The sequence below is a fragment of the Cynara cardunculus genome (assembly GCF_001531365.2).
Source record: "Cynara cardunculus var. scolymus isolate 2C chromosome LG 1, CcrdV1, whole genome shotgun sequence".
NCBI lineage: Eukaryota > Viridiplantae > Streptophyta > Magnoliopsida > Asterales > Asteraceae > Cynara > Cynara cardunculus.
This window is the reverse complement of record NC_037528.1, coordinates 43,539,361-43,549,251: the sequence shown is the minus strand read 5'-3', so window position 1 is coordinate 43,549,251 and position 9,891 is coordinate 43,539,361. Positions and strand designations below refer to the sequence as shown.

The 9,891-nt window shown below is 41.1% G+C and overlaps 1 pseudogene; it reads left to right on the top strand.

The window, feature by feature from the left end:
- Positions 1-3,490, top strand: part of LOC112506175 — an 11,811-nt pseudogene extending 8,321 nt beyond the window's left edge.
- Positions 3,491-9,891: the final 6,401 nt, after the last annotated feature.

The window sequence follows — 9,891 nt, the reverse complement described above, 5'->3', positions numbered from 1 at the left end:
ACGTTAGGCTAAGTAAGTAGGTTGAGAATGCGACTTCGAACATTGGTATTATTAGAATGCTTATTTGTTAAATACATGCATTGGTTATGTTTGATTTACTGTCGTTATGCTGCTGAAATATCTACATACATAACCTCACCCGCTTTTGTTTTGGTGAACCATATGAGCGATTTCAATCGCTTAGGGGTGAGTCACAATCTAGTACCGACAACCCTCTCCCTGATGAGGCATCTCTTTGGGAACAAAGTATCGGAGGACGGAGGAAAGGCCGAATATTTGGTTTCGGGACCACCCAGGACCCCACTTATGCTATGACGGGTAGATGTAGCAGTAGCGGGTCATCATACGAGTCAAGAGCGAAGGTACGTTGGTTATATTGTTATAAACTTTCTCTTTACTAAAATTGCGAACAAATTACTGATTTCGAAGAATATTGAATATTTACAGGTAATGGAGTTGAGAGATAAGTTGTCAAGGGTAGAAGAGGAACTCGAGACCGAACGGAAGAATAGGGCAGATTTGGAGGCCAGACAAGCTGCCTCGGCAGCTGAACAGGCCAGACAAGCTGCTGCATTAGCCGAACAGACTGCTGCATTAGCCCAACAGGCCGCATTATCGGAGCATTTTGTTGCGTTTATGCGGCAGTTAGGATACGTTTTCCTACCTCCCCCAGATCCCGATAGTTAGGTTGTATGTATTCGAAGATTAAATTGTATGAATTGAATATTTTAAATTGTATGAATCCATATTTTAAATCGTATGAATTGGTTACTTTTGTTCACATATTTGGTTTGTTATATATTATTATTTTCAGGTTTTTTAAAAATAAATACAGGATTTATGTATTTTTAAAAAATTTATTTTTTAATTTTTTAAAAATTAGCGACGGATTAGCGAGGGAAAATCCGTTGCTGAAAGTGCTTGAATTTCCCTTGCAAATCCGTCGCTGAAAGTTCCCTTGCAAATCCGTCGCTAAAAGTTCCCTCGCAAATCCGTCGCTGAAAGTTCCCTCGCAAATCCGTCGCTAAAAGTTCCCTCGCAAATCCGTCGCTGATCCGAATACGTCCCTCGCTGATCCGTCGCTGAAAGTGTCCGTTGCAAATCCGTCGCTGATAGCATTACCTACGACTGTTTGACCGATGGAGTATCAGCGACGGATCAGCGACGGAGACCCCTTTCAGCGACGGATCAGCGATGGAAAATCAACATTTTTGTAGTGTATGATGTACAGGTTGAGAATGCGGGTAATCCAGAGAGCAAATTCAAGACACATCTTAACATCAACAAGGAGCTATACTCCAATGAAAATACTCTGGGATCCAAAGATCCTAACAGGCATTTCCTGCTGGCCAGTCTGGTGATGGTCTTGGTCTCCTAAAATGGAGAATGCAAAGTAAAGATGAATCGGCTGTGCCATTGACCAGTAAGTTCTTTTTATGTATCTGTTTCTATGATGGATGATGGTTTCATTCTATGTTACTGTTTCTATCTTGGATGATGTTTCGTTATATTCTGACCTGAGTCCACTTGTCTTGTCTATCAGTTAACTGCTTTCGTTATATTCTGACCTGAGTCCACTTGTCTTGTCTATCAGTTAACTGCTGGCCCTCTGTTTCTGGAAATGAAACTTATGTTAGCATCGAGTATGAAGCTTCGTCAGTGTTTGATTTACAAAATGTAGTCATTTCTGTCCCTCTTCCAGCTCTTAGAGAGGCACCGAGTGTAAGACAAATTGATGGAGAATGGAGGTGAAATTCTAGCTTATGTTATGACAATGTCTGGTTATACGGTTTTTGATATATGAAGTTACATTACTACTCCACCATCTTTCTCCTTACCGAGGACATGTCTTCACACACAACAGGCACAACAGGCACACAAAATCATTTCCTCTCATCAAACTTACTCAAAACACTATTGTTACTTTCGTGTTCATTTAAGGATCTGGGTTTTGCCAATTGCAGGTTTGATTCCAGAAATTCAATACTGGAGTGGTCTATACTTCTCATCGATAACTCTAATCGCAGGCAAGTGCATAATTCACTCTTAGTTTTTGTTTTCCTATAAATTCTGTAGTCATGAGTTTGCTAAACATATAACATTCTGATGGAAAACTTTGTAGTGGCTCGATGGAGTTTGTTGTTCCTCCAGCTGATACATCGGTCTTCTTCCCCATTTCTGTGCGCTTCTTGACAACAAGTACTTTCAGCAACATGAAGGTATACACTCTAACCTCAAATCTCTACCTGATATGGCTTGATAACCAATATTTGTAATACCAACGTTTTACAATGTTCCCCGAGCCCTTCTAATCTTTTTGTCGACTAAGACTATAGATTGACTGGACGAGTAATAAATAAAGCAAAGTATAAATAATCATACTATATATTAAATTAAGATTCTTACAGAAATGTCTTACAATGACAAAGTGACATGAAAATCCCTTAAATAGGATCAGTCTTCTAACGTTCTCCGAAAGCCAGGATAGGATATCCAAATCAGCTAAATGGGTAAAATCCTAAAGCATGTATAAGTAGGGTAAAAAGTAAAACATATCGGGTAAAGACTAAAACATGTATAATTGGGCCTACAAAATTTGGAGGTCCGGTTCGATATTTCATATATCACGTTGGTACATCATCGGGCGCGACCCTGAATGTTCCACACCCCACTCCACAAGCGCACACATTGCATTTATCCACAAGTTGACCTATTGTCTTAGGGTCAGTGGAAGGCACTCAAATCAGGTTTTTGTTGCTTAAAGCTTATGTAGTGATTGCTTATATGTTTTTGCATAGAGTTAGTTACAAAATCTTGCTTCAACCTTTTATTTAGCTTGCCATCTGAGAGAGAGAAATAAAGAAAAAAGTAGGGACCTTTCATCTGATGGTTACTCAAGCTGAAGTATATAGCAAGTTGTCGTCGACTGTTAAGCCTATTTGTTTTGCTTTTCTAACATTTTTGTTGTGCGGGCCTGATTTACTGGCATAATGAACGTGGGACCCAAAAATCAAGAATAATGGAAAATTTAGTAGACCAATAAGGTGAATATGGAGGCATTTTATCCCTCCGTTACACTTGGTTTGGACTTCAGAAAGAAAGGGTACACATTTGTAGGTTAAGTGTTAAAAAGTTTTTTACTAGTTATGGTTACCATCTATTTATAGGTATACTGGAGGTCCTGCTTTACTTGAGACACTAAAGACCCCTTCTGAGAGTTAGCTAGTGGTGAAGTCGTTTTGTATGTCAGGGATGAGTTATGACCCATGGAATGTGTTTAAGATGCTGGGCCTCGGGTCTGGGAGCATTTGGTATGAGGATGAGACTGGTAAAAGTGAGGTAGGTGGGTTAAAGAATTGTGAAAGGCTTTGGGGTTTTAATTTGATAGATAGTTCGGTAAATTATCAATATTGTCCCATCTGCCTAATTTTAGTTCCACTTTTTTGGTGGACCAAAAATTGCATTCTTGTTCAAGTGTAATGTCAAATGAAACATGGATAAATAGTTTTTGTTGTCATGTCCTCTTCTATCCCACACTCCCATGTACCAAATGCTTCTTCTTGGGCCTTCACTGGATTAATGTCTTTTACCGGGTGTTTGGTTCACAAAATGAAATTTCATGGAATTTGAATCCATCAAAGGAATTAGACTTCGAAGGAATTTGAATGGAATTTGATCACGCGTTTGGTTGGTAGGAATTGGAATGAAATCATTTAAAAGAATTGAAACAGTCGTCTTTGTTTGAACTATCGCACCTATCGCCCACACCCTACTAACCACCATGTCACTATTGTAGTCGTCACAACTATCACCCTGCCCCAACCCTACCCAAACTGTAACACCCCAATTCCCATATCCTCTAAACATATATATTTCATATATCATGAAATACAAATATTATACACTGGTCCTAATATATACAAATTGCTACATACAAAAGTAGCTACAAATTTTTTGCTCACATAATGTACATGACTTGTATATAACACAATCTCAAGTATATGCACTTATTCAGCTTCCCAAAAATCCACAGATGTAAAGCATTAACAAATCCCTTCACATCTTTCCCTTCCCTTTACCTTCCACATGTGCTCGACCTGTAATGCACATTTTTAAAAACAAAACGAGGGTTAGACCATAAGGTCTAGTGAGTAATACTCTTGATTGCTATTACAGGGTGAACGTCACCAAAACACTTTTGAAAAGCTAGTATTTGAAAAAATAATATGCAATTATCATTTATTTTAACAAACCTTCATTTGTCGCATCATATAGATGACACAACCCTATTTCATTGCATCAAACCCATAAGATACCGAACTTGTCGCATCAAACACATATCACACCAACTTGTCGCATCTCATTGATGAGATAACACATTTTTGTCCCATCCAACAGATGTGATAACCCAACTCATCGCATCCAACAGATGCGATAAACTTTTTTGTCGCATCACTCTGATGCGATAAACTTTCTTGTCGCATCACTCTGATGCGATAAACACCACTTCTCACACCACAAGGATGCGACAAACACTAATCATCGCACCACGAGGATGCGATAAAAACAACCCATTTCATCCATCTCAATTTATCGCATTAAGCACATCCGATAAAAATCAACCCATCGCATCATAAATATGCGATAACAATAACCCATGATCAAAAGATCATCATTTCCAGAAATTGATTATTCAACCCTTATTTCAATATACCCAACTCCTGATTATGCCACCCTTATTACAAATTTTACCTAGCTCCTCATTATCCCACCCTTATTCCAATCAGTTAATAATAACATAACACAACTCAAAATCATGTTAAAATAACAGATAATCAATTCAAAACACCCTATACGGTTCCTTACTAAAGCAAATCAAATGATGCTTAATTGTAAAAACTCACCTTGTAAACACAAGTAGATTGCAGGTATAAACAACAACGAAATCAGATATGAACATGTAATCAGTTCCTTCTTCTTCCTTGTGTTTGCTTCGAACCAGAAACCTAAAACACACCAAATTTTCTTATAATAGAAAAGAAAAGAAATTTAAAACACTCGTATATGTATTTTAGGCAAGAGGCGGTGAAAGGCAAAGATATTTTAAACCCAATTTCCAAAATGCATCACTCAACTTTTATCATTTATGCATAAACAACCCCATACTTTTCAAACTAAGAAAAAATAATATTCGGTCATAACATAGACCCTGCCCCACCACCCAACCTTACCCCCACCACTCCGGCCCCCACCCTTGCTCTATAGGTGGGGGTTGTTGGGGGAGGCAGGGTGGGGCGAGGTGGTGGTGGTGGGGCAATGGATGGCAGGGTGGTAGCTGTGACGACTACAGTGGTTGGATGGTGTTGTAGTAGGGTAAGGTGGGGTGGGGCTGGAGGACGAGGTGGGTAGGGGTAGGTGGCGAGGTGGTAGCTGTGACGATGATAGTGGGGGGATAGTGGTCGGGTGGCTGGGGCGTGGGAGTGGGTACGTATGATGACAACAATAATGACATGGTGTTTAGTAGTGGGCTGGGGTACAGGTGAGTGGCGGTTGTGAAGACGACAATAGTGGTGTGGGGGTAGGGGGTTAGGTGTGGGGTGGGGTAGGGTGGGGTGGGGTGGGGTGGGGTGGGGTGGGGTGGTAATTGTTACGATACCAGTGCTGGGATGGTGGTCGGGTGGCTGGGAGTGGTTGGCTATGATGGCGACAGTAGTGGCCTGACGGTTAGTGGTGGTTGGGGTAGGGTGGGGGTGAGTGGCAGTTGGAACAATGACAATAATTATGTGGTGGTGGGGGTTAGGTTAGGGGCGTGACAGTAACGGTAGTAACATGGTCGTAGTAGGGATGTGCAGTGAGTGACCAGGGGTGGGTGGGTGTGATGACAACAGTAGTGGCATGGTGGTTAGTGATAGGGTAGGGTTGGTGGCAACAACAGTAGTGGTGTGGTGGTGGTGGGTGGTTATGGGTGGGGAGTATCATGGTCATGGTGGGTGGTGATATAATTCAATTCCTTCAATTATGCCAATGAATGATGAATTCATTAATGTTAGTCCGTGAGGGTCTACAAGAAGAAAAACAGTTTGTAGAAGGGGGGTGAATACAAACACAATATTTTTTTTAAATTTAAAATAGATATTGATAAAGAAGATCAATACARATTTTACAAGATTATTTGCGGAAAGATAAGTTAGTAAAAATCTATCTAAACAATCTTTAGTTACACACAAAGTCTTAGCAAATACAAGAAAATAAATTGTTGTAAAGAAGATCCTTTACTTAAGCTAGAAAATGCTTGAAGTAAGAATTAGGGTTAGAGAGTGAGTTGCGCGCACTTTGCATGAAGAAGAAACACTTCTATTTATACCCAGTGCATTAAATGTTCATTTAATGCAATATGGTAGGGTTAGAGTGCGTGTCAAGCCTTAAGAGGAAGACTTGTCCTTTGCTACAGTGAATAGTATAAAAAGCACTATTCATGAGCAGACATCCTTACCTAAAGTTGGTGGACAATAGAGTCGACTAGTCGGCTCCGTATCGTACCAACTTTCATAAGGGTATGGGTTTTGTCATTTGTGTGCATAAGGACAAGACAACAACAATCGTGCTAAGCAAGCTTCCTTTGATCGCTGAATGCTGGGATGACCTAAATGTCTCATCATCATTCGCTGAAGCTTGAGCAGTCTTCACACATATGTAGACATACTTCTAATCACTGAATACCACATCAGATCACATACTTGTCAGTCTCTAATCTTCAGTTTCAGTCTTCGACGTTTGCTGAAGGTTCTTTGGTGTGAGTGTTGTCTTCTTGAAGTATTGCCGACTCTGATAGAATTATAGTGTAGGTTCTTCAGCGATCACTGAACATACTCAGTGAAGATCGCTGGAACTGAAAATACAGAAACATAGATACAACGTATAAGTGAAAAAGAATTATCATCAAATCATTGAGAGAGAGGATCAACAATCTCCCCCTATTAGATGATAACAAAATAACATAAAGAAGGTTATCTTATCAAATAACCATAAGGAAAAGGTACATATAAAGTACATGTCTCTTTTTACTATTTTGGGATCTTTTTTAGTTAGCCAGTCTTAGCTTGAAAATTTTCATAAGTTATATCTAAGAAAATTGCAAGTACGGAAACTGAAACTGAAAGCTTATTCACTGACTTATAGATTGTCAGCGAATGTGAAAAGTAACATCGGAACTTATAGACTTGTGTCCCTGTTACTTTTTTCAAGGATCTTTTTCAGTGAAGTACATAGAATACTCATTTTATTAATCATAGAAAATATTACAAGTATTACAGTACATGTCCAGAACTTACAGAATATAAGTACAATCACTGAAAGTAGACATAGTACATGAAGTTACAAGGAAAAGTGGATTGTCGTTACAAACAGAAACAATTCTAGAGATCTTAGATCTATGTACGCAGGTACATTTTCACCAAGTTTTATTCGACGTAGGAATTCCCTTCGTATCTTCAAATCTACGACTTTTCCAGGCATGCTATCATCTATCCAGAGCAAAAGATAAACCAAATGATCCATTGGACATAGATGTAGCTCTGACATTCTCTGAAATCTGATTTCCTTCATAGTCAAGGAATATAACTCCTAACTCAGGTTTAAAATGCATAGAGTTGGGTGTATAGGGACCCTTATCTGGCAAGTCAAGATTCAGCATAGAAATGTCTGTACTCTTATGACCCTTCAGGACTTCATCTAAGGAGAACCTTGTTTCATGTTCGTTCCTTAGGAATGGTCCATCATTAGGACCAGAGAGCTTGAGTTTCTTCTTCCCACCCTTCTTCAGAGTTGGTCTGTCAGGGACATTGACATACCTGGACATCCTTTTGATAAGCTCGCTGATGGTGTCCTCGATAAGTGTCTTGTGTCTGGACTTGGATTGCTGAATGGCTTGTCTGATCTCCATCCATTCGCTGAATCCATAACGGTCTAGGTAGGAAGGATTGAGACCAGCGTTCCACCGTTTTTAGAACGTCCGCTGATGCTGACGCTGATAATTAGGCCGGGACTGATTTTCTTTTTCAGCTTGGCTTCGCTCCAACGCTTGTCTTTTTCCACCAGCTTCAGATTCTTTTCATGCTCAGCTTATGCAATCGAAAGAAGTTTAGCTTGGGCTTGGACAACGTTCACCGTTTTCTTGGACTTTTTCTTTGGTAGGACTTTTTCAACTAGTGACTTGGCCAGCTTCAAGCTGTCTTCAGTCTGCTTCTTTTGAAGATCTAGCTCTTCTTCAGCCCTTAATGCCTCGAGTTTTTCAGCTTCAGACAAGAAGTCGAACTCACCACCACTAGATGTACGAAGAGGGATTTTTACTCTAGTCTGGTCGAGTGACTCCTTCAGCTGAGACATCTGCTGGTCGGTAGGAGCACAAGAAATGGGTTGATCAGGTACCCGCTCCAGTCGACCGCAGGTTGTTGATGGAATATGAAGTTGATAAGTTAAAGTAATCACTACCTGAGAGGTAGAGTCTTCAAACAAAGGTTGTTGAGGGATATTGAACAATACCTGTAAGTTTCCTTCTTCAGCGACCGCCTTGCCTTTCGACTTGGAGTCCTGGTTCCCTGATGGAGTCGATTCACCTTGCCTTTGCTCCCCTTGGGATGCGGAATCCCTGAGAGTAACACCTTTGGTGACGGTTGATGGCTTGTGGAACTTGATGGTAAAGTCATCTTCATCATCATTGTCATCGTCGTCACCATCTAGATTATTTCCGGTGTCTGGAATGGTAGGTTCATCATCGTCATCATCATCATCATCTTCATTTTCATCATCATCACCAGCAGCAGTGATGGTATGGGCATCATCCCTAAGGATGACATCGACAATCTCAACTGAAACAACTTTGGTGGACAGGATTACAGGAGCAACAACTGCTTCAGTTCTATGAGCCTCAGCTTCAGCTGCAGCTGTAGCTCATACTGGACCAACAGCCTGAGAAGGAGTAAGCACAACATCAGATGATTCACCAGCGTTGGACCTCATCTCCCACTCTCTGGCTAAGACTTGAGAGAATTGTCCAGAGAGTTCGTCCAAGCGCTGACGTTGGAGAACCGTTATATCCTCTAGCCTTTGAAAAGCACTGGCTAGAGTTGTCGTTGCCTCACGCGTCTCATGGAGCTGAGCGCGATCACTGGCAGAGAAAGAAGGAGGGATTACTGGAGCTGCTTGACGAACAACATCCAGGATCTATTGAAGAAAGCCAGTCTGCTGATCAGTGATAGCCTGAGCAGTGTCAGCCCTGCTGTGAAGAACAGCAATGGCATCGGTGTTGGCTTGAACAACTTCTTGGAGAATCTGGAGATGACTCTGCACTTCTTGAACGTCCGCCTGGATGACAAGGAAGTTCGCATCAAGATCACCTTGGCAGGCCATCTCTTGGTAGACTTCGTTGATCCTGCAAAGGACGGTATCAACGACTGGAAGGAGAAGTTTGATGTCTGACGCCATATCATAGTCATCATCGACATCTTCATCTCCTCCATTATCTTTCTCTCTTTCTTCCTCTTCCACTTCCTGAGCATCAGACTGATGCATCGAAGAAGGACCTGCAAAAGAAGAAGTGTGAGCTGAAGGCTCAAGCTTAGAAGAAAAGAAAGGGTAGGAAGATGGAATACCTGAGGGGCCACCAGTGACATCTAAAGGATTATCACTGGCGTGAGCAAATATGTCCTCAAGAGGATGGACATCCGTATGCAGATGAGCATCGAGAGGAGCAACCTCAGGTCCAGTGGTGCGCATCTCAGTATCAGGAAAGACAGTCGCTGATACATCATGGACAAGTGTAAAGACCAAGGAAGGAGGAAAAGAGAAAATGGTTAAGAAGAGACGTGGGTGTTCAGCGGTGGCGGCGCTGAT